This window comes from Oryctolagus cuniculus, chromosome 5 (genome assembly GCF_964237555.1).
Source record: "Oryctolagus cuniculus chromosome 5, mOryCun1.1, whole genome shotgun sequence".
Taxonomy (NCBI): Eukaryota; Metazoa; Chordata; class Mammalia; order Lagomorpha; family Leporidae; genus Oryctolagus; species Oryctolagus cuniculus.
The window spans coordinates 89,418,140-89,444,206 of record NC_091436.1 but is presented as its reverse complement, the minus strand read 5'-3'; the positions used below and the strand labels follow the sequence as shown (position 1 = coordinate 89,444,206).

General features: G+C 38.8%; 1 protein-coding gene across 7 annotated transcripts in view; it reads right to left on the bottom strand.

Moving 5' to 3' along the window:
• UBE3D (ubiquitin protein ligase E3D) overlaps positions 1-26,067 on the bottom strand; it is a 181,299-nt gene that overhangs the window by 88,093 nt on the left and 67,139 nt on the right. The window contains exon 9 of one of the 7 annotated variants that reach the window (XR_007923235.2): positions 18,939-19,061. The exons of the other annotated variants lie outside the window; for them this stretch is intronic. The gene's annotated coding sequence lies outside the window, so the exon portion shown is untranslated. The remainder of the gene's footprint in view (positions 1-18,938; positions 19,062-26,067) is intronic. 7 annotated transcript variants of the gene reach the window in all.

The following is a 26,067-nucleotide window of genomic DNA, read 5'->3' as shown; positions in this document are numbered from 1 at the left end:
ACCAGCATAATTATTCAACACGCATGTAATGGACTCTAGGAGCCACAGCCGGGATGGGGGTGAAAGGGGAGTCTTGAAATCCTAATGGATTTTCACAATTGGAACCAGGACTCTAAAACACTTAGAAATAAATTTATCGAAAACGACAAAAGAGCAACAGAAAATAAGCTATATGAGTCTATGTCAAGTAAGTTCACGGAAATGGGATTAAAAGATTATTGTGGTACAAAAGAGTTTGCAACTCATAAGTAATTTTTTTAAATTTGTTTATTTACTTGAAAGAGTTGAGAGAGAGAGGAGGAGGAGGAAGAGGGAGAAACAAAGAAACAGAATCTTCCATCTACTGGTTCACTCCCTAGATGACTGCAATGCTGCAATGGCCAGGGCTAGGCCAGGCTGAAGCCAAGAGCCAGGAGTTTCTTCCAAGTCTCCCACAGGGTAGCAGAGATCCAAGTACTTGGACTGACCTCCACTGTCTTCCTGAGCACATTAGCAGGGAGCTAGATGAGAAATAGAGTAGCAGGAACTCAAACTGGCACTCTAATATAAGATACCAGCATTGCAAATGGCAGCTTAACCCACTGCACCACAACCCTGGCTCCAAGTAGATTTTTTTCCAAATACACATATTCTGTGAACTTTCTGAAGGCCTCCCACATTACAAACTATAAACAAATGGAAAGATATATTCAATGTAATAAAAACATCAAGTGTCCCAAAATTCATGTTTTAATGAAATTTCAATCCCAAGGGGTTTGTTTTTATCAAAATTGGATACATAATAATATATACAAGAATAAATGCTAGAAAATGGCGATGAAACAATAGAAAGTTCACAGGCAGACTGGCTTTTCATATATTAAAATATATAATAAAACTCGTACAATCAAACCAATATGTGTTGACACAGAACTGATAAACAGACCCATGGAACAAAATAGAAAATCCAAAAATGACACTTAAATTTGCAAAACATATTACTACAGTATTTACTCATTATATATTAAATCCCAATTTGAAGGGGGAGGCATGGATCATTTATTAACACTATGAGTTCAAGTAACTGGATGAAAATAAATTCAAAAGCCTACATTATTCCATATCCAAAAATAACATCAAGATGTACTGAAGGCATCAGTGTAAAAATAAATCAGTAAAAAAACTTACCTAAAAACACTATTACAGATCAATAAGCTATAAGGGTTTTATAATCTCTTAATTTATTTGGAAGGCAGAGTTACAGAGAGAGGAGAGGCAGAGAAAGAGAGAGAGGTCTTCCATCTGCAGGCTCACTCCCCAGATGGCCACAACAGCCGGAGCTAGGCTGATCCAAAGCCAGAAGCCAGGAGCCAGGAGCTTCTTCCAGGTCTCCCACGTGGGTACAGAGACCCAAGGACTTGGGCCACCTTCCACTGCTTTCCCAGGCCATAGCACAGAGCTGGATTGGAAGTGGAGCAGCCGGGACTCGATCTGGTGACCAATACAGGATGCAGCACTGCAGGCGGCAGCTTTACCACTACGCCATAGCTCTGGCCCCAGGTTTTATAATTTTTAAAAATTATATTTAACAAACATTCTTAAATTACAAGCAGAGGACACAAACCCTTATGTTGAAGAAATCCTTTAAATTCACGTTTTTTTAAAAAGAGGGGAAAGACAAAAGGCTTTCGAAAGGTAGTGATTTCTTAACCATTTGAAGGTCATAGGTCTCTATAGCAATTTGATTAAAACTATGGACTCTCTCCACAAGAATGTTCATCTCTACAGAGAAAATTCTGCATCTAACGTTAGAGGTTTCTCAAATCACCTCACTTTTTTTTTTTTTTTTTTTTTTTTTTTTTTTTGGTAAGGCAGAGTGGACCGTGAGAGAGAGAGAAAGAGGGAGAGAGAGAGACAGAGAGAAAGGTCTTCCTTTACCCTCCAATGGCCACTGCAGCCAGCGCACCGCGCTGATCCGAAGCCAGGAAGCAAGTGCTTCTCCTGGTCTCCCATGTGGGTGCAGGGCCCTTGGACTTGGGCCATCCTCCACTGCACTCCCAGGACACAGCAGAGAGCTGGACTGGAAGAGGAGCAACCAGGACAGAATCCGACGCCCCGACCAGAACTAGAACCTGGTGTGCCGGTGCCACAGGCAGAGGATTAGCCTAGTGAGCCGCGGCACCAGCTACCTCACTTCCAAATCCCCTCCCGCCCCCCTTCCACATGAATGAAAGTGAACTCTGTGGCCTTTTTTGTCTCTCATTTAGTTGATGTTTTTAAGATCCATGTACCCTTGAGTAAAAATCATTGTTTGCAGGCTACAATTCTATTTTTAAATTATCATTTTTGATAAACCAGTAAAAACAGTCCCATTTTGAACTTATTTCTAACAATACACATATATAATATACATATAAGATCTGTTAGCATATTAATAACTATAACCATCTAGGAAAAGTTTTCAAAGAGGTCTCCTGCCTCATATTTTCACCGCAATGCCTTACCAAAGGAAATCAGTTGGAAAGGAGGCTGGGAAATGTGCTTCCAATCCTTCAATCACTCTCTTGAGTAAGTGGAAGCCTAAGTATGAGTTGGGACATAATAAATTAGGTCCAGTCTAAGAGCAGTCTCATAAATCAGCTTCACACTTGGCATCACTAGGTTCCCTCTCCCATCAGGGCCGACTCAGCTGACACTTTCATTAATTGGAATTACCTACTCTGTCCCACAGCTTAAGAGCTTTGCCAATGTGGATATTAAGTGTTTAGGATGCAAAAGACTCAATTCAAAAGTTTAAGATGTTTTCTTTCATCTTTTTTTTTCATAGCTCTGGATTTTTTTTATTTTTTGCATGAAAAATTTTTAAATATATCAGCAAATGTGTTGGCATTACGGATAGTGATATTATCCGTATGGATAAAGTAGCTTTACTTATTGATAAATGTTTTATTTTTACAGTTGTTGTGTTTGGAGGTGTTTGAGATGTTTTCTCTGATTTCTTCAACCCGGTATAACAAATAGGTTTTCTTCTTCTTCTAATTAAAATTGGCTGGTAATAACAACCCTAAAATTGAGAGTGAAAACTGTGTTGGTCTTAGTAGAAAAGAGGGATATGAACTATCAGAGTTCTCTCAGCCATGGCTTCAGAAGGGAGTGTGCAACATTCGCACCCCCTCTCCTCTGCCCTCACAGAATCCCGTCGTCATCCGCGCGATCCTTGTCTGCTCTGTACACCTCTTCTGAAGCCCATCTTCAGATTCCCTTCTCTTGGCGATCTGTATACCTTGCCTTCACAAGAGGGCCGCTGGCAAGGGAGTAATTCAATTCAGATGCATTAGGCCTGGACAGCATTGGTATCTAAGCCTTTGGTGACTGAATTGTGTAACCCCACATCACAAGTGGCTTTCTCTGACCCATCAGAAGACAAATCCTAACGACCTGGAACATTGTCGTTCCATGAGGACAGACAAGAACCCAAGTGCCTGTGTCACGCTCCCGGTGCAAAAGTCCTTGACTTTAGAAGACATCCACATGTTTAAAACATCACATCTTTAGTGACTTCACATGTCAATGTAACTCAGGCAGAGTTTTTTGTCTTAGTTTGCTGTTAAAAATAATCACACAGAAGCATGAGCTATGTGTTGAAAGTGCCCTGGTTTTAACCCACACGCTTGAGACAGTACATATCCTACATATTTAAATGAACACAAAAATACAGTTTGGCATACTTTCTTATACTGTTTACATTGCAGACTGCTTTAACTTCAAAGAGTTATACATAAGTAAAATGATGTATTTTAGTAGGACATTTCTATTTTTGACATCTGAAGTCATATGACCAAAAATTAGGCATTTTAAAATAAATATTTTAATCATAGTATTTGTGTTCTTAAATAAATCAAATCATTAGCAGTTATCTTTTAAAGTACATCTGTTTAACAGTTTTGTTTTAAAATATATGCTACAGAATTTCTTAAAAAGCTATATAAGTGAGAATATACTAGATGCTTTGAAATCTATTGTTTCTGCAACAAATTATCTTGACTAAAAAGTTTGCTTATGAACCCTCGTTATGGGATTATAAATGAAAGAAATAAATTAAATTATACTTTTTTAAAAAAGGTTGGCTGCAATCATTTCAGCAAGGGTAAGAGAATCTATTTCCAAGTTAACTGGTATAGAGAAAAATACATCTCTACAAGCTTGGATTCTACTTTCCTGATAATCTCCTAAATTAATTATCTATCATTTACCCATTATCTGACCTCTAAAGACATCTAATTATAGAAACTGGCAAATATGCTACAATGTTTTATTCACAGATCTTGTGGAGTCAGTCAAAAGCATCCTGTAGAAGAGCATCTTGAATCAAAGAGGGAAACATTTGATTAAATTCTTCCAAGGTTGCATCAAATCTTAAGTAGAAGCTTTTGGAACCTAAGAAGAATATCATTAAAACCTCCCAAGACCACTAAAATATTTTTGGTTTAGTTTTTGATAAAAACATTCAAAATATAAACTTGCCCCAATTGGGAAAATAAACATGTTTTCCAGTGAAACCAGAAAAATTGCATTTTGATATTTGAGTTCATCTCTTATTAAGACTCCAAGTATCTCCTTCAATTCTGTTTCCCAACTACTTACAACATTGAGTTTCAGAAGTTAGCAAAACTAAGTCATTGCTTTAGAATACTAAAACCCTAAAAATAAAGACCTAAAATGATGATTGTTGATATCTGAATTGATCTGGAAACAGTCAACAAATTTTGATAAGCTTTTAAAAAGCAAAATAGAGAACAGCACATCCAGCCAAAATTAATTTATGTAGACTTAAATTTTCTAAAGAAATCTTTCTGGCAATGTACATAAAGAGGTGGATGAAAGGGTGAGTGCCAAAATGATAACAGTAGTTGTCTGTGGGAACTGGAATTGTAAAGTCTCTGCTTGTTCTTGCTTATTATTTTATTGTACTATTTCCAGTATTTCCAATATGTACTACTATAGTGATCATGCAAAAAGCAAAACTTCCATTCTGAAAACATATGAAATGAAATCTAATATTTGCTTGAAACTATGCAATATATCAAGTAAAATACTTTTTATATAAGAAGTTAATCAAATCATTTTTTTTTAAATTTATTTGAAAGGCAGAGATACAGAGAGACAAATAGAGATCTTCTCTGTTGGTTCTCCCCACATGCCCACAAAAGCAGGGATTGGCTAGGCTGAAGTCAGGAGCCAGGTACTCCATCCAGGTCTCCCATTGGGTAGCAGGGGTCCAGATACTTCAGTCATCCTCTGCTGCCTCCAAGGGTGCTCCATTGGAAGTAGAGGCAGGATGCAATCCCAGGCACTCCAATTTGGGATGTAGGCTTTCCAAGGGGAGGCTTAACCCACTGTGCCATAATACCCATCTCAATCAAATCCTCAATAAGTAACTAAACTTTTTAAATTGAGATAATTACCTGAAACAACCTAACAAGTATTTTTTCCATAACAAGATTCTTAAAGTGCTAAAATTGTAATTCCAGATTTTTATTATTTTCAGCATCACTCAAGTTGTTTTGAACATTAAAAATATGTTACAGGGGCTAGCATTGTGGCCCAGCTGCTTAAGCCACCACTCCTAAGGCCACATCCCATATCAGAGTACTGGTTCAAGTCCCTACTGCTCTGCTTCCAACATAGCTCCCTGCTAATGCACCTAGGAAAGCAGCAGAGGATGGCCCAAGTACATGGGCCCCTGCTAGCACATCAGACACCTGGATAGAGTTCCTGGCTCTTGACTTCAGTGTGGCCCAGCCCAGGCCATTGTGGCCATTTGGGAAATAAACCAGTGGATGGAAGATTTCTTTCCCCTCTCTCTGTAACTCGGCATTTCAAATAAATAAAATAAATTTGCAAAAAATAATGTATTATGGACAAATCTGGGGGTTACTATTAAAAGGACTCTTAGATAACAACTACTAAATAAATAATGCAAATGACTGATGACTTGAGGTGACTTAAGCGGAAATATTATCTGTTATTAGTGAAAGATAAAGAAATACCAAAGGAACTAGAGATACTTTTTTTTCAAGTGCTAGGAAAAAAAACTCACATTCAAGGAACATAATGCAAAATTAGTCCATTAACTAGCAACAAGGTAAAAAGCTCATATTAGTTGCCTTAACACTTTGTCAAAATAAAAAGCTGATATCCATTTGTATTTTTATTATGTCCAATAAAATCATAACAACAGCCAGTCTGTCTGGTGCTATGACACCATTAAGTCTTGTGACCTAATCAGAGCCAGCTTAAGTCTAATCAAGAGAAAACAGCTGCTTTAACAGTTGGGGTTCTCCAAAATTAAATATTCTCTTCCTAATGGTACCTAGCCACTCAACTGTTAAAACAGCTGCTCAAGTTGAAGAGTTAAAAGACAAGCAACTGCGTCGGGATTCTTTCAGAACAGAAGTTCTCAAACTTAAGTTCATTTTCACATTTTCCAACCTGTTTCAATTTTTATACTTGTACTCCCCCTATCTCTGATCTTTAGCCAAAATTTCTGCCATCACCGTCTCTTGGTATTCACCCTTTGTCTTCTTCATACTCTAAACCATAATTGCCAGCTGGTGGTTTTGTATATTCGTTCTTATAAATATCATCTAAGTATTTTGCACTCTTACTCCTCTCTTTCTATTGTCTCAGAAGCACTTTCACTCCCTTTCAAACAGAGGTGGTAACTCAAATGTCCCCAGACTCCACTAAGTGAAACATTATCTCCTATGACTTGCATTAGTACTATGTGAGGTTAACTGTTGTGGTAAGATCCTTAAAGACAAATGCTCCATGGCTCATAGTTTGCATTTTTGGTCACTTAAATCCTTCAAAATCCTACATTTCTCTTTCAGATGTCTGTTCAATATTCTATACTACTTGCTCTGCAGCTTATAAACCTTTTTACTAACAAGCACATGAGGGTACTTCAAAAAGTATAAGAAAAAATGTAGTAAAAAGCTGAGTTTAGGGGCAGGCATTTAGCCTAGCAGTTAAGACTCCCATGTGGGAGTACCTGGGTCTGGCTCCTGACTCCCGTTTCCTATTAATGTGGATCCTCATGAGGTAGTGGTGATGACGCAAGTAACTGAGTACCTGCCACCCACTTCTTGGAAGACCTAGATTGAGTTTCCAGCTTACAGCAATGCCTAGAAAAGTCTTAGCCTTTGAGGGCATTTGGGACATGAACCAGCAGATGGAAGTACATGCTCGCTCGCTCGCTTGCTCCCTCTCTCTCTCAAAAAAAGTGTATTTTGATGTAAAAAAATTAAAATTAAAATTCATGTAGTATTTTTCAATAATACGTACTCCAATGACTTTTTTGATGATTTTCCTATAATCAATAATGATCTAACTTTATCCATCTATCCATCTCTCTACCCTTCCCTTCTATTGGCACATTCATCCATCTACCCACCTTCTCAAAGTCTTTGCCAGCTGGACTGGGCACGGCCAAGCTAAACTGACTCTGATGAACTCTTAGAGTCTGCAGAAGATCCTGACCTTGTCTTTGTAACATCTGTTTTCTCTCCTCATATGTCCTCACCCCCACAAGTGTATTGCATTACAGAGAATTTAAAGTCGTAGCTCGCAGGGCCTAAGAATAGATTTATTGCTGGACCCATACTCATCAAACCTGAACATACCTACAAAGAAGCTGAACATGTTTCAAGATTACAAAATTTTTCCTGCAGCAGCTCTAGCTCTTCTGCTGGCTCATGTACAGAATGGTTCTGGCACATTAATCTCAGAAACAACCTCTCTCCCATGTCCCCCTTCTCAGCGTAGATACCATAAATGAGAAGGTGCTCACAGACCTTGTACCAGGCAACACAGACCTGGGGCAAGCTGACTCGAACGGAGACATTGGAGTGCTCTATGAAATAGGGCTTGATTCCAGGGCTGAAAGTCATTTTAATAAATCATGTCAAACCCTAAATTATAAGTATAGTAGAGCTAAACTTTCTTAATTAAAGGGGACTTTGAAATACTGGCTCCACTGTCACTACCCTATTCTCATAATGTCAGTGCTGAAGACACTAGCCCCAAAGTCCTCTAACTTTATTTTTGAGTCACACTGCAGCACAGTATTCATTCTTGCAGCTTACAATATTGTTAGGATCAGCTTTGCTTTACAGGGCTAAACATAGAAAAGTTTTCATTTTTAATAAGAGCTTAGATAAATAACCCTAAATCCCAAAGGGCCTCGTTAAAGCAGCCTCATAAAAGTTTTACACTTGCATATGAGTTTGAAAAAAAAAATGTCTACCTAGCAGTTTGAGCTCCTGCTGACTTCTCTAGCCTTGGGGAAGTTATTGTTAAAATTCATATGTCTCGCTATTTCAAATGATTTAAAGCAGTCTATTATGATAAATCACCATGAAGTACACCAAATGAAAGACACTGTTCAAACAAAAATCTCAATTTTAAATACACAAAATACACACAACGCACCCATCCGTATGTTTAAACAGCATTAAGGTTCTCTGATACATTACTCATCTAACCACATATTTTGTCCTCCGAGTCTAGGATGTAAAAACATATTTTGTACTACGTGATCTATTTTCACTTCCTTTTTTAGGAGGTCATTTCAACATACTTTGACTCTTCCCCGGAGAATTAAGTCTATGCAGTAAAGTTCCAATCAAATAGGTAACTAAATCAGTTGGAATAACATGAACATAAGTAGTGGGCAATGTTAACATTTTATTGCTTCTAAGACCTGAAAAGCTCTGGATTGACACAGTATACCGAAAAGGTTAGAGGAGGTTCTGTATAGCAGAATCTTACATTCCAACAATGGAACTCTAGGGATGGCTTTTTTAAAAATGCCTCAGTGCCTAGCCTATCATCCTACAGTATATTAAGTACTTAGAAAATGTTTGCTAAGTGAATTTTAAAAACAAGTTTATAGATCATTTTTATCCCATTACTGGATCATCCTCATTAATACTTCTCAGACCTTTAAACCAATAACCAGGAATCTTCTCAACTCTAAAAATGTGTTAGATGTCAATGACAGAACCTCAGGGTAGAAAGTGACCTGAGAAGAATTTAACCATTCTGCAATATTCCTAATATGTGGCTATCTGATCTTTGCTTAAATACAGAGATTCAGGACAAGTTCTTTGAATTGAGTGAAAACTGTTCTTCCGAATCTGAGCCTCTCAGCGAATATCTGAGGAAATCTAACCCTTTCTCCTGATTTTTGTCTACACTAACCACTCCCTATTTCCTCCGATAATGACTCATGTCTTATGGATGAGTATCTATACCATCCCAGTATTTTTTTCAGCTTAGTGACCATTTATTAAAATAACCCTAAAATTATTTTCATGATGAAAATTTGCATAGCACCTTATATATTTTTGAAATCTTTCACATAGACTAGTGCATTTTAATATCCAAAATAACACTGTTAAATGGGATTTCATTTTATCCATTTTGCAGACAATTATACTGCAGTTCAAGAGATTAAATGTTACACTCATGTTCTCCCAGAAAAACCAGGATTCAAGTTTAGTCCTCTGAAGCCAAAATGTTTTCCACTACATATCTGAGTTCCAGATTTCAGCTGGAAAGTAGGGGGTAATATTTGTCCTTTAAGCTTTAAAGATTTCTTGTGAATCAAGTAAGATAATATATGAACAAAGCATAAAAGGAAGGTTTGATTACTGGAATCGTTCATATGCAAATGATCTCTGCTCTTACAAATATTTAATTTATGAATGGGTGCAGTTCAAGTCACAGGTGACGTGAGTGTTACTGTTCTATTCTTCCAGAATGCAAAGCACATGGCAAGTGCATGAGCTAAGGGTATAATGAGACCAATTTCCATACAGACATAGGAAAGTTAGTCATCTTTTGGGGTCCTGAATTCAATTAAGAAATCATTTTCTTAGAAAAACAATTTTACATAAGCATGAATTGAAGCTTTGTTCAATTTTTCTGTCAGCTCCAGAGAATATACTGCATTGTGTTACAGATTAATAGATTTCTGTGGCCAGTCTGGGAACCTATTTGACATTTATAACACAGTATCTATTAGAAAACATCCTTTCAGTTCTAAGGAATTGTCTTAGAAAGAAACACTTAGAATATACCATTTAGAAGCTGAGAAGAGTGCTTAAAAAATCTTTTCTTGGCTGGCACCGTGGCTCAATAAGCTAACGCTCTGCCTGCGGCACCAGCACACCGGGTTCTAGTCCTCTTCGGGGTGCTGGATTCTGTCCCAGTTGCTCCTCTTCCAGGCCAACTCTCCGCTGTGGCCCAAGTCCTTGGGCCCTGCACCCGCATGGGAGACCAGGAGAAGCACCTGGCTTCTGCCTTCGGATCAGCGCAGTGTGTCGGCCGCAGCGGCCATTACAGGGTGAACCAACGGCAAAGGAAGACCTTTCTCTCTCTCTCTCACTGTTCACTCTGCCTGTCCAAAAAAAGAAAAAAATCTTTTCTTAAGGCCCACTGATGTTAAGATATGAAGTAATACTTAAAAATAATTATTTATAGTCATTTTTCAAATGTAATGAAGTATTGGTATATATTCCAGATTTAGCTGAAGAATGATTTTCTTTCTTTCTTTCTTTCTTTTTTTTTTTTTTTTTTTTTTTGACAGGCAGAGTGGACAGTCAGAGAGAGAGACAGAGAGAAAGGTCTTCCTTTACTGTTGGTTCACCCTCCAATGGCCGCCATGGCTGGCACGCTGCGGCCAGTGCACTGCGCTGATCCGAAGGCAGGAGCCAGGTGCTTATCCTGGTCTCCCATGCGGGTGCAGGGCCCAAGCACTTGGGCTATCCTCCACTGCACTCCTGGGCCATAGCAGAGAGCTGACCTGGAAAAGGGGCAACCAGGACAGAATCCGGCGCCCCAACCGGGACTAGAACCCGGTGTGCAGGCGCCGCTAGTTGGAGGATTAGCCTAGTGAACTGCGGCGCCGGCCGCATTGATTTTCAATGCAAGTACATCTTACAAAATACTTTGCAGGAACATCATGTTAAGACTACTTTCATTTGATGATTGTTTTATAAAAGACAAACTGATACAGAGGCAAAAACCTATAATAATCTACCTGTTTCTCCATTAAAATCACTTAACCTAAATTTTGAGAAATATTTTCTCAAAAATTTCAAATATATACAAAAGTATACAGCATATACCTACATTCCCTCCTCCAGCCTTTGTAATGATCAATTCACAGCTAACCTTGTGTCAGTGATATTCCCTACCCAACAACTTTTCCTTCTGGAATTTTTTGAAGCAAATCTCACAAATGCTATCATATTGCCTATAAATACCGTAATTTGTACTTTAAAATAGAGACTCATTTAAACATCATACCCTTAATTTATTTGCTTCTCTTTTAATATCCTTCTATATATTTAAAAGTTCTTTGCATTTCTATTCCTGTGAAGAATCTGTGAAGATTTCTATTCATTTTCTTTTCATAGGGCTGTTAACATTTTTCTTCTCTAATTGTAAATGTCTACATATTAAGGATATTAGCCTTGGTATATAGTTTTTTTTTTTTTTTAAGATTTTATTTGACAGGTAGAGTTCAAGAAAGTAATGGGGAGAGACAGGGAGAGAGGTCTTCTATCCGCTGGTGTACTTCCCAAAAGGCCGCAAGGAACCAGGGGCTTCTTCCAGGTCTCCCATGCGAGTAAAGGGGCCCAAGCACTTGGGCCATCTTCTGCTTTCCCAGGCCACAGCAGAGAGCTGGATTGGAAGAGGAGCAGCAGGGACTAGAACCGGCGCCCATACGGGATGCCGGCACCACAGGTGGAGGATTAACCTACTATACCACAGCTCCGTCCCAGTATATAGTTTTAAGTTACAAAGAGTTTCCCATAGTTATTGATCTTTTGCTTAGTTTATAACGCATTTCCATATACAAAGGTTTTTTTCATTTCTATGTATATTGGTAAGCTTTTTCATCATTAAAATGCTATTTATGAAGGGAGGAAACTTACTTTGTCTCACTATTTTGAGCTTCACAGTCCAAGATCAGGTAGCCCTGTTGGCTTGGCAGAATGGTGAGGATGGAGAATGGCAATGACAAAGTATCTATCAGGAAGCAGAGAAAGCTGGAATCCTACAAAGGTTCTTACAACCAACCATTCTGTGACAATCACCCTTTGGGGGCATGTCCCCAATGACCATAACCCCTCCCACTGTGTACCTCATCAATACCATATTGGACTAAGTTTCTGCCCTTCTAGCATTACCACCAACCTACAACTCTGGGAATCAGGTATCTGTAAGAGTTCAGGAGCAAAATCATTTTCAAACCAAAATATTATGTCATCAATGGATCATTTTCTCCTCTTATTATTTCCAGGATTTTTTTTTTTTTTGTCATTATTAGAAATGCTGGGGCTGGCACCATGGCTCACTTGGTTAATTCTCTGCCTGCGGTGCCGACATCCCATAGGGGCACTGGGTTCTAGTCCCGGTTGCTCCTCTTCTAGTCCAGCTCTCTGCTGTGGCCCAGGAAAGTAGTGGAGGATGGGCCAGGTCCTTGGGCCCCTGCACCCGCATGGGAGACCAGGAGGAAGCACCTGGCTCCTGGCCTGGGATGGGCGTAGCTTCAGCCGTGGCGGCCATTTGGGGGGTGAACCAGCGGAAGAAGACCTTTCTCTCTGTCTCTCTCTCTCTCTCTCACTGTCTAACTCTATCTGTCAAATAAAAAAAAAAAAAGAAAAGAAAAAGAAATGTCTTCCCCACTCCATGGTAACAGAAGAATTCACCTATATTTCTTTTAGAATTTACTTGGTTGTCTTTTACATCTTTGATACATTAGGAGCCAGTCCTAGTATATGGAGTAAAGATTAAATTTTCTTTTTGTTTGTATCTAACACAATATCCCAACATTAATTATATAAACCCTACAGTTCCTCATTGATTTATATCTTTGCTATATATTTACATATTAAATCAGCTCTATTTCCACTATTTTTTGTTATTATAAATGACGTCTTCTTTTCCACAATATGTTTTAAGTAATTTTTGGCTATGTGTGTGTGTTTCTATAAGATGGTCTGGAAATAGTTTGCTAATTTAATAAATTATCATGTCTATGGTAGTTTTCTCAGAGGTATTTTCAGGTTCTCCTAATATGTAATCATATTATCCTGAAATAAAGATAATTTTACTTCTCCTTGTCCAATTTTTATATCTCTTATTGCCTCCTCTTGCCTAATTGCATTGGCTGATAATGCCAACATACTGTTAAAGAATAAAAATGTTAAAAAATTTTAAAATAAAGACAATGCTTAGTCACAGTTGTAAGTAGGAAAATACCATCTATAACAGCAAAGTGCCAAATTAGCAAAATTAAAAAGTGCTGACTATAATGGGAAGTAATAGAAATTTTTAAATTGGGCCGGTGCCACAGCTCAATAGGCTAATCCTCCAGCCTGCGGCGCCGGCACACCAGGTTCTAGTCCCGGTTGCCCTTCTTCCAGGCCAGCTCTCTGCTGCGGCCCGGGAGTGCAGTGGAGGATGGCCCAAGTCCTTGGGCCCTGCACCCCATGGGAAACCAGGAGGAAGCACCTGGCTCCTGGCTCTGGATCAGTGCGGTGCATCGGCTGCAGCGCACCGGCCATGGCGGCCATTGGAGGATGAACCAATGGCAAAGGAAGACATTTCTCTCTCTGTCTTTCTCTCTCACTGTCCACTCTGCCTGTCCAAAAAAAAAAAAAAAAAAAAAAAAAAAAAAAAAAAAATTCTTAAATTGCTGAGATGAATTTATAAATTTGTATAACTACTTTGAACAACCATTTGATTGATTAAATTGGAGATGTATACTATGACTCGATCATAGTCTTAGTGTAAAGAAAAGACATTCACACAAATTCAAGACATGAATAAGAATGCTCTCTGCTGCATTATTTGTAATGCAAAAATTGAAACAACTTAAATATCCACTAAAGGATAAGCAAATGGTGATATATTCTGACAGAGATATTTTATAGCAATTAAAATGAATGAACTACATGTATCAACTAGGAAAAAACCTTACAAACACAATGTTAAGTGAAAAAACAAACTACAAATATATAGGTGATACAACTTACTCATAAATAGCAGTCTAAAAACATGTCAGTGATATACTATTTTAATATTTGTATCTAGCAAAAGTATGAAAGTACACTTATGTAATAAAAGTATGCATGGCAATTGATGGTAACTAACTGCCTTATTTATAAAGTATGCATGGCAATGATAAACACCAGATTTCAGATACCAAATTTCCTTTGGGCCAAGATAAACAGAAATAAATTCAGAGGAAACTTCAATTCTGTCCATGTTGTATTTTTATAAATCTTCTATCTTACTGTGTGTAGAACAAATACGGAAATATGGTAAGGTTTTTGAAAAACCAAGTAAAAAAGTAGGTGTTCTTCACTATCTTTTCTGTAAATTCAAAACCTTCCTAACAAAAGTAATCAAATTATAAATTTGGGCTAGAATTCTTAGGAAACTAGCTATTCTAAGACAAGATTGTTCCCCTCAGTGAAGTAGAAAATGTGAGAAAACAAATATTGTCTCACAGACATAACCAGCAATAAAGGCAGAACTCTTACACTGTGCGGTCTGAATGCAGATGTAAGAACTTGGTCTTTGCTCTCCCCCGCCGAGGACCACAGCCAGTGTTCACATGAGATACAGATGGGACATCGGGTTTGAAGTAAAACACCTGGACCCTCACTGGCAGGCAACAGCAATACCGTGAAAGACTATAAAACACTGACATGTTCACTATGTGCCATTTCCTTACCAGGCTTTTTCTAAACTGGGCATTGAAGTCTGAGAAAACTTTCAGTTATAAAAGGATAAATGTTTAGCATATTAGAATCCAAAGTACAAAGTACAAACAGCTGTTACCAGGAGATTAACTACAAAAAAAAAAAAAAAAAAAAAAAAAAAAACACCCCAAAACAGAATCAGATCTGAATTCCCTGAACACATGACTAAAACCAAAGTGCCTATCACTTTTATCTGGAAAAATTAATCTGTAACTTTTAGTGACTAGCAAGCTCTTTAGAAAAGAAATAGACTAGAATCCAGCCCTCAAACATCTTATTTCAAAATAATATATGTATCATTTATAGATCAGACTTATAAGATTCTTCAGGCAGAAAATAAAAATGTCAAGCAGAGACAAATACAGAGGAAGCAGGAGCTCTTTTAGAGGAACAAGTACCAGCAGGCTTGTCCTACATACGCCTCATGGCTGAAGAGAGCTGTTACCAGTTTGAGGCCCCTAGGGAGTTCACCTCCGATCCAGCATCATTTAACCCCTGCCCTCTGCTCTACAGATCTCATTTCTCCAAAAGGCTGTCCAGATAGCCACTTCCTTAGACCAAGACAGCAATTACTCCTATGGGGTTTAGGGAGTAAATGTTAATGCATTAGCTACCTGTAAGACAGTCTGCTACATGCACACAGTGCATTTAACCGTCAGTTAGACTCATTTTAGCCGCTACTTTCACACCATGAGAATGTCTACCTCATCTCAATATTGAGAAGCAAAGGTCAGCAAACTTTATCATAAAAGGTCAGACGGCAAATATTTTACTGTTTATGGGACATCTCTCACAACTACTCAGCTCTTCTGGTGCAGGGCAAATGCAACCAGACAATATGTATATAAATCGGCATGCCTATTTTTCAGTAAAATGACAAAAGCAAGGGTCGGGATGGGGGTGGAGCTCCTGGATTTGTACTACTCATCTAGCATGCCCAGCTCTAAAGCAATCAAGTGTATGCTGAAAGAGAAGTGTCTCATATACCTATGTAAGTTCTTTTCATTTTCTTAAAGCCCAATCCCAGTCTTTGTGAACAAATACAGATCAATTACTTACACACAAGCTGGTTTCCTCAATGAAACCTCCCTATCTAATTTCTCTGGGTTTTCCTGCTCTGTTTCCTCTGATTAAAATTCATAGTAAGAAATCTGAGAGTCTGTTCAGAGATTAAGGTGAAAGCTATGAATACTTACCAAGAAAAATGCACGTCTGTCTGTGTCTGTGTGTACGTATATACACTTTTCTAAACAATTTTACTGAGTTCATTGATAACCCTGAACTTTGCTGGAGTTGAGGCCAAAATGCACAAGGATGCCAGGTTTCTGTCAAATCTGTTGAATTACTTATTTATTGCTGTGTAACAACTATGCCAAAGTTTTATGATTTAATGACTATCTGATGGCTTCCATGGGATAGGAATTTGGAAAGAAAAACTTGGCTGGGTGGCTCTGGTTCAGAATCTCTCATGGGGTTGCAGTCAAGATGTCAATGGCATCCAAAGGCTAGGGCATCTGCTTTCAAGATGGCACACCCACAAGGCTTTTGGCAGGAGGCCTTGGTTCTCCACCACATGGGCTCTCCAAAGGCCTCAGTGTCCTCAGTGCCACAGAAGGAGGGATCCAACACACAGAACAAGGGAATCCACTATGCTTTTGAGGACCTACTCTCAGAATTCCTGCTCTACCACGTGAATTTGCTTTGAGCTATTGTTAAGAAGTGAGTCAGTAAGTCTTGCCCACACTGAAGACAGAGATGGGAATAGGTACACCTTTTAAAGGGAGAAATATCAAAGAATTTGTGGTCGTATTTTAAAACCATCACACACCTCTAAATAACCAATGATACCAAGAAGGCAGGATTATGTTTGATTCCCCTGGAATCCCTCACTGTTGCTAGCAAATGCTTATTAAATGAATACTTGGCACTGACTCATTAATACACTGAGTGAGGTAGGGATCAGGCAGTTTCTCATAATAATCCTGTGAACCTGCAAACGATTTTTTGACTTATCTAAATAGAATCTTTAGTTATTTAACTTTCACAAATGAATTAAACCGTAACATGAAGAATGGATAACAATTCCTGAGCTATACTCCCATAGCTTAAGAGTAAATCCTCCTTGCCAGAATTTTGGCTAAAGAAGATCTTATACAAGAAAGTAAAAAAGGATAAATTTTGTTGCTAAAAGAGATTTATCATTCTGAAAACTAAAAAAAGAATAAAATAACCACTGTAAAACCTAACCAGTTAAGACTGGACTTCCAAACTGGCTGATGAAAACAAACAAACAAAAAATTATCTTCCCCTGAGTATTTCCTGAATCCACAACTTTAGGAATTTTCTCTTGAGGTTTTTTGCCCAGTATCTGCATATCTATAAACCTGCCAAGCACACAGCCTCAGGAGGTAGAGCTGCCAGGCATAGTCAATATGGTTGCAGAGAGTTAGATGTAGCAGTCACATTAGCATTCATTAGTGACACCTGCAAAGTACCTAGTCCATCAATACGAAATTAAGATCTTCATGTTAAAAATCAACTGTAAGTTAACATTTTTTACTATACTTTCTTTGGTTTCAGTATCTTTTAGTGCAAATATGTTCAGAAAATATTTGTAAGCATTCCAAGATGTCAAATAAGTTCCTTAACATTTACAGGTCATATCTTGAAGGTAAAGAAGTAGGATTTACAGTTAGTCTGTACCTGGAAAGACATCTGCATTTTCAGGGTAGGGAGGACAATGTAGGAAAAACTGTTTATTCCATTGGTACTATAAACTGGAAGCAAATGAAAGAACTGTGGAATAGATAATTACGTCTCCACCATTTTTTTCCTCCTCTACAGAACATGGGTACTACACTGAGGAACACTTAGTTGTATGTGTATATTTGTATAACAGATCCAGCAGTTATAATTCATATAGGTCAGTTTATTTCCATCTACAATCCTTGAACCAAGACACTGGATGGGTTCAGCATGAGAGGCTGGTGTGCACAAGGATGGCATTTGGCACACTTAGTTTTATAAACCATTCCAGAGCTTAGCTCTACCTGAATTCTTTACTAAAAAAACAACTTTGCCACTTGGCTACTTCAGGCAGCCACCAGGTAAGTGGAGATGGTCTGGGTAACATATAACACTAGATACAGGTTAGTCCTTTAATTAGACTGTATGTTCTACAAGAGCAATAACCTTGTCACTTTTATTCACAAATATGAACTTACCAAAGAATGTCAATAGTTAAATGCATGAGTAAAAAATAAACACATCTGTGTGAGCAACAGGCTAGGGATTTTGTCAGAAGAGAGACAGAGTGAGCAAAACACAATTCATTACCTCAGTAATTTAAAACGTAGTCATGTAAAATGTGTAAATAAATTCTCTCATGAATTCTCTTCCTTCTAAGTATGGACTTTCTTAGAAATTACCACCACGTGACTGCAGTCGTCCACTTCATTCCCTTTGCAGGGCTGTGACCAGGTTACACTTGGCACACAGTGACACCTACGATCTGCAAATAAACAATCTCCTCCTTCATTAAACTCTTATTTTCCAACTTTGGGTCAATTAATATCAGAGAAATTTCTCTTGGTACATTCACCCCGTTACACTAATACATAACATTATCACAATGTATTCTAGTACAATTTCTCATAAGTATATTCTTCGGACCTACCATTCCCATGAACAATGGTTCCCCAACCATATAAAATTTGTGTTATGTATTACATGTTTCTCTTAGCAATTTACACTTTCATTTCGAATACTAAGGCCCTGAGCAATATGGCAGTGAAAATCTCTATATATAATTTCACTGAGTCCCCTTTGTTTTCCCACAAACACAAAAAACTATTAGCATCCTTTCAGATATGTTACATAAAAAGTTTTATAAGCAGGAGGTCTAAGTAAATGTCTATTGAACTGAGGCTAAGCATTGCCTTCATTAAATACTCATTAGGCTGGGTAGGCACTTGGTATAGCTGTTGAACTGCCACCACTTGGAACCCCCCCATCCCAAATGAGAGTGCCTGATTCAAGTCCTGGCTACTTCACTTCCAATCCAGCCTCCTGCTAACGTGCATCCTGGGAGGCAGCAGATGATGGCTTACGTACTTGGCCATCTACATGGGAGAACTGGATGGAGTTCCAGGTCCTGGCTTTGGGCTGGCCCAATCCTTGCTGTTGTGGGCAGGTGGGGAGTGAACCAATCAATGGAAGACACTTCTCTTTCTCTGCCTTTCAAATAAAATGAAAACAAAAATTTTAAAAACTCCTAGCAAAAGAAATAAGCTTTCAGTTTATAAGAAAACTAAACAAAAACAGTCCAAGATGACACTCTAAAATGCTTACAAGTTGTTGGCCAGTACTGTAGCACAGTGAGTTAAGTTGCCTCTTAGGATGTCAGTATATCAGAATGCCGGTTTGAATCCCAGCTGCTCGGCTTCTGATCTAGTTTCTTGGTAATGCACCTGGGAAGGTAGTGGAAGATGGCCCAAACACTTGGGCCTCTGCCACGACTGTTGGAGACCCAGATGGAGCTCCTGGCTCCTGGCTCGGGCCTCACCCAGACCTAGCTGTTGCAGCCATTTAGGAGAGAAACCACAGAATCAGAGATATCTCCCTATTCTAGAACATATTTGCTGAATTACATGCAAAGTAAACTAATACCCTGAGCATATTAAATACCATCTGAAAATCTGTTAAGAATTTTGCAGAGAACAAGGCATTTTAAATACAATCTTCCTAATATCTGAATAAGTACTCATAAGCAGAAGAAAATTTTCCTTACATAAAAATTCCAAATAAAATATATGGATAATATTCCCCTACAAGAGATGAAACTGATCAGCCCCACTTCCTTGAATATGGACTGGACTTCATGATTTGATTCCAAAAGTTATAGTATGGAAAGGGAAAAGACAATAATTTTACAATAAAGAAATCTGGCAAATGTTATACTGTCCCAAAACCCATACTCGAATCTATTCAAGAGAAAGACACCAGCATTAAATGACACATGCTACAAAATGCCTAATTAGTACTTCTTAAAAATGTCAAAGTCATGAAAAACAAAGAAAGACTATAAAAGTCCAGAGCAGACAAAAGCAAAGTGAATTAGTGCAATGTGGTAGCACAGGCTGGAGCCTGAAGTTGAAAAAATTAGAGGACCATCTGATGAAATCTGAATAAAGCCTGGCGTTTACTTAATAGTAACTTGCTGACATTAGTTTTCTAGTTTATCTTTCTGGGTTTTGTTTTGTTTTGTTTTTACTTATTTGAAAGACAGAGAGGCAGAGAGACAGAAACCATAACAGAGAGAGAGAGAAATATCTCCCATCTGCTGGTTCACTCTTCAAATGCTGGCGACAGTTGGGCCAAACAGAAGCTAGGAGTCCAGAATGCAGCTTAATTCATCAGTGTAGGTGGCAGGTATCTAAGTACGGGAGCCATCAGGGGCTGTCTCATAGGGCATACATTAGCAAGAGGCTGGAACTGGGCACTGGACGCAGGACTCAAAGCCAGGCACTCCAATCCGGGATGCAGGGGTCTCAAGAGGCAGCTTAACAGAGGTACCAAAGTCCAACCCAGTTTTCTAATATTTTTCAGTGGTACCACAAAGAAAGATGGTAACATTAGGGGAAAAAGTAACCAGGTGAGGGGGACCAGGGGACAGTATGTACCATTTTTGCACCTGTTTTGTAATGTAAAACTATTACAAAATAAAAGGTTTATTGAAAAAGAATTTAAATAAATATGCCAAATGAATAACAACTCTAATTCTTCTCATCCACTCTAAAGAAATCCTTGCACAGGTACAGAAGAAAGTATATAACACAAGGACCTTCACTGTAGAAGTCCTAGGATCAGAACAAAAATTTTAAATAATTGTAGTAGAACAACTAAATCATGAAATATTTGCCTTATGGAACACCATACAGCAGTTTAAAAAGTGAGATACTTCAGTATATACTAAGAACACATAATGTTGCATAAAGAAATCACAAAAGAGTACTATGGCATGTGATATTTATTATGTTTAAAAAAGCAAAAAAGAATACAAAATATTTCTACATACATTTCTAGCAGTATACATGATAACTTTTATGTGTTTAGATAAAGCTCTGGCAAGTTCCTCAGTAACCTGGTTATAGGGGTAACTTACGTAGAGGGGACTGGAATTAGAGTTGGTGGTCAAGGGCATTTGGGCTTTACCCTATGGTGCTGAAATTATTGTACAAAGAGACTACCTTCATCATTTACCTGAGAATTATTATTTTTTAAGTTAAAGTGACAATTTTTCTCTGACACAGAGAGGAAAATGGCAAGAATACAGTTCTGGCAATTGGTATGGCGCAGTGATACAAAGGGTGTCCCAGGGAGGTCAGCAATATTGCTGGAGGCCTTTGCCTGAAGTCCTGCGTAGTTCCCTGAAACAAGTACTCGCTCCCATGGTAGATATTACGGTTTGGCCAGGCTTAACAATGAGAATGCCAATAATGAATTGTCCAATTCATCACAGTTTTCAAGAGAGGTGCATGCACCTGGAGGGCTCTTGCAGCCATCCAGATAAAAGAAATCCCAAGTGATACTGAAAGAAACTGACTTCTTCCTTTATCCCAGGTGATCTCAGAATCCAAAGTTTATCTTTATCTTACAGAATAAAAGCAAAAACTGACCAAGAATGTCACAGTGCTTTACATAACAAATATCAAACTAAAATTCTGCCAGACACTAAAGACAATGTCCCTTTTTTTTCACACCTCTTATCCCACAATAGGCCAATATATTTTCATACAAAATGAAACTACAAAAATCACATGGACAATCTTTTTTAAAAAAGATCTATTTTGTATTTATTTGAAAGGCAGAGTTTCAGAGAGAAGGGTAGAGACAGAGAGAAAGGGAGCTTCTATCCACTTGTTCATTCCCCAAATGGCTGCAACAGACAGCACTGGGCTAGGCCAAAGCTAGTAGCCCAGAGCTTGTTGTGGGTCTCCCACATGGGTGCAGGGGCCCAAGCACTTGGCCCTATCTTCCACTGCTTTTCCAAGCACATTAGTAGGAAGCTGAATCAAAAGTGGAGCAGCTGGGTCTCAAACCGGCACCCATATGGGATGCCAGGGTCACAGGTGGAGATATAACCTGATGTGCCACAATGCTGGCCCCACATGGACAATCTTGAAGAAAATGTAACTAAGGATATATAGTTGAATAAGTGCTAAAACATTATTAAGGGACTAGAGTTTTCCTTTATATATATTTGAAAGATAGAGTTAGAGTTACAGAGAGAGGTAGAGACAGAGAGAGAGAGAGAGGTCTTCCATCTGCTGGTTCACTTCCAAAATGGCCACAATGGCTACAGCTGAGATGATCAGAAGCCAAGAGCCAGGAGCCAGGAGCCAGGAGCCAGGAGCTTCTTCTAGGTCACCACGTCGGTGCAAAGCCAAAAGACTTGGGCCATCCTCCACTGCTTTCCCAGGTGCATTAGCAGGGAGCTGGATCGGAAGTGGAGCAGGCCGGACTCAAACTAACGCCCATATGGGATGTCAGCACTGCAGATCAGGGCTTTAACCCACTGCGCCACAGCGCCAGCCCCTCCTTAATATATTTTAAAGAGATCATTTCCCATCAACAATCTTTGGTATTTTTAAAAATAACATTTTGAGAAGCTTTCAATATATAATTAAAAGCCTTCTCCTCTACCACAGCCAAGTTTCAGTAAGTGATTAGGAAAGTTCCTTTCCAACTCTTAATATTCATTAAAATAGACCACTTAGATTCTGTAGTCCATCATTTTAATAACACAATGGCAACACAATATTTTTTGCATCAAGACAATAAAATTTTAACCCTGATGAACCTCTCTATGTGTTTGCACTCAGCAGACAATAGAAAAATCTCACCAATAGAAAGATCAAAATCAAATTCATGATCGTGAACCTCAAATGGGCAATGAACAATGTCTACCAATCCTACACATCTCTGGCCATCTCACTCATCTCTTCAAATGATCCTTTTAAATTTCTGTTCTCCTTAAACCTTCAATTAACTACTACCCCCACACCTTTCCCTCTTGTGACTCTTTGCCTTGGATTCCTATTTTACAGACAAAACAGACCACTGCCAGACAAGACTTTTATGTTCCCAAAACCTAATATACAAAGTCATTCCATCCACTTCGATCCTGATCTCCTTCACTCCTACTACAAAAGGGAAGCCATCCCTACTCTTGAGCTAGGTGCTCAGACACTTGAGCTGGAGATGCTATGGTCCTTCCTATCCTATACAGGAATCTCTGAATCGGTCATCCCTTCTTCTCGTTTAGTCAATCTCTTCTCATCAGAATCCTCCCTTTAGACTTTTAAGTGGACTCAAGGCAATCTAATTACCCCCATCCCCTTCTTAGCTCCCTTGCCCTTCATTGCCAAACTTCCTAGACAGCAGTCCACGTCCATACTTGCAGGCTCTGTTGCACCACTTCTCAGTGTTCACACACTCTCATCCAGCTCCCAGCCCAGAAACAAGACAAAGCACTCCCTGCTAAAATCCCTGATGACCTTTCTAGTCTAAATCCAATACACATTCTACATCCAGCACCTTACCTGACCTCTCAGCAGCATCTCACTACTTCCTCCTTCTTGACATATTTCCATCTTTAGCATCTATGAAACAATATTATGCTGCTTCCCTTCTGTCTGGTCATTCTTTTCTCTCTATTCCAAACTCATTCCTCTTTATCTGGCCCATAAATGTGGGAGTTCCTCAGTCTTCAGTCTTTCATTCTTTCTTCCAAAAGAATCGTACACATGCCCTTGGCTTCAATTATGACCAACATGCAGATGAGTTACGAATTTACAAATCCAGCCCAACCCTCTGATCTGAATCACAGGTCTATTCACTTTGTACCTGCCGCTTCCTTTTGAATGACTCAAATGTACCTCAGATTCAACATGCAAAAAACAGAACACCATGATCTCCCAAAACCTGACTTCTCTGAATATTACCTATCCCAGTACACAGTGATCCAGTTTCCAAATCCAATCAATCACCACACACTAAGTTTACTTACTAAGCAGCTCTGAAATCTCAACTACTACCACCTTATCCAAACTATGCTCATTTTTCTTGGGTTAATGCAATAGCTACCTCTCTTATCAAATCTAATAGCTACCTGTCCATACTACCCATATCCAACTGTTTTCTAGAAGTCTGCCAGAATAATCTTTCAGAAACATATATTAAACCACCACACCCTTCTCTTTGGATAACACAGTCAATAGGTTCTTACTGTTCTTTCAGGATAAACACAAAGACAAAACTCTTTCAAGTGCCTTTCAGGATCCTGAGTACGTCTGGCTCCTCTCTCCATTACAGTCATCCTAGCTTTTTTCCCCACCCTCTGTACTCACTGTGCTCTTTCCTATTCCAGGTCCCTCTACATTGCTTACACTGCTTTCTCCCTGCCAAAATGCTCTTCACACAGTTAACTCCTTCTCATCAACCAGAGAGCAATTAGGCATCAGTTCTTCGTGGAATCCTATAATGCCTGGTTCATCTCCCTGTGCTTAGCTCTCATAGCACCATGTATCTCTTAACAAAGATCATTTTTAAAATTAGAATCTCAGTATGGTTGCTTTTGTAGGTTATAACTTTGCTAAGACCCAGTGCATTGAAGCACAATCTGGGGAAATGCATATCACAGACAAGAAAGGGTATGCAAATTTTTGTTAGCTATAGAAACTTTTGCTGCAACAAAACCTTTTGAAGGGAGTCTAATATTCTAAACAGGGAAATAGGAACCTCTCTATGGGTAGATATCTGTCCTGAACCAACTCCAAACCTCTTTGGGAACCACATACCCCTCTCTCAGTTGCAGCCTACTACAGCTCCCTGGAATCCACTAAATGAGCATATGCATGCTTCCCCTGCTCAGCCACTTCAGCTTTTACTGGAGTGGGGGATGTAGTAAAAAGGATTGGGGAAGAGTATTTCTTAGCTTTTGTTTTCCATTTTTTTTAATTCAGTTAATGAATACTATCCTCTATAAAAACCTGTTCCTTAACTGCTTTGGTTTGACTGTGTCTGCTGCAAAATTCATATGAAAGCTGAATCTTCACTGCAGTTGTACTAAAAAGTGGGACTTTTAGGAGGTAATTAGGCCATGAGGGGTCTGCCTTCCTGGATGGGATCAGCACCTTAGAGGAAAGCACTGGAGGGGACCAGCAGGGCCCTTTTGCCCTTCTGTCCATGCTGTCATGTGACATCACAGTGCTCCTCCCCCTGCAGGACACAGTACCAAGGCAGAACAGGCCCGCATCAGACACCAAACCTGTTGGTATCTTGATCCTGGAATTTCAGCCTCCAGAACACTGAGAAATAAATTTCTATTGCTCATTAATTACCCAGTCTCAAATATTTAGTAACATTAGGACAAATGAACTAAACCATCAGCATTTATATAGCTCTTGATCTTTTGAAATAATGTTTTTGGGCATATTTGCCGTGTTACCTTAACTTTACTGAATGTTCCTTTATGCTGAAATCTTTGTTCCCCTGTTTTGGAATAACTTACAATACTAAGTACAGTAGGAGGCATTTAAAAAGAAAAAGAAAAATTGCAGTCTTTCTGACATGAAAGACTAAGACAAGCATGTCAGGTTTGAGTCATAAACACATCTCACATGTGATTAGTAAATACAGAAGAGTAAGGAAAGAATTACAAACCTTCTTCTTCCCAACCCAATCAAAGGCCCCTCTCACTTTTGTCCCTCATGGGTCATGACTATACTTACCTGTAACTCTTTCATCAGAAGAAGGAAACCACATTCTCCCCAAGGAAGCAATCCTGAGAGATGAATTGCCTTTCATTGGGAATAGGAATCTCCAGGAGAAAAGATCACTTTTAGTAAATGCCATGGTCTGACATCCTATCTGTTCTTGAATGATTACCTCTGGATTCACGGATAGTAAAGCGATTCCAGATTAAAGAAAATTTAGTTTAGGTCACTGCACTTACACAGACCAAAGGAGGGATTTTATTCAAATTACAAATCAAGTGTATATTGGACTTCCTAAACAAAAAAGAATCTTGTCTAGATGAGTAAGTTTTAGTGGTAATACAGGTCTAGTAGATAAAAATATAAAAACTGATTTCCAGGGCTGCTGTTGCAGCACAGTGGGTTAGGCTGCCACTTAAAACGTCAGCGTATCATATCAGAAAGCCAATTTGAGTCCGTGCTGC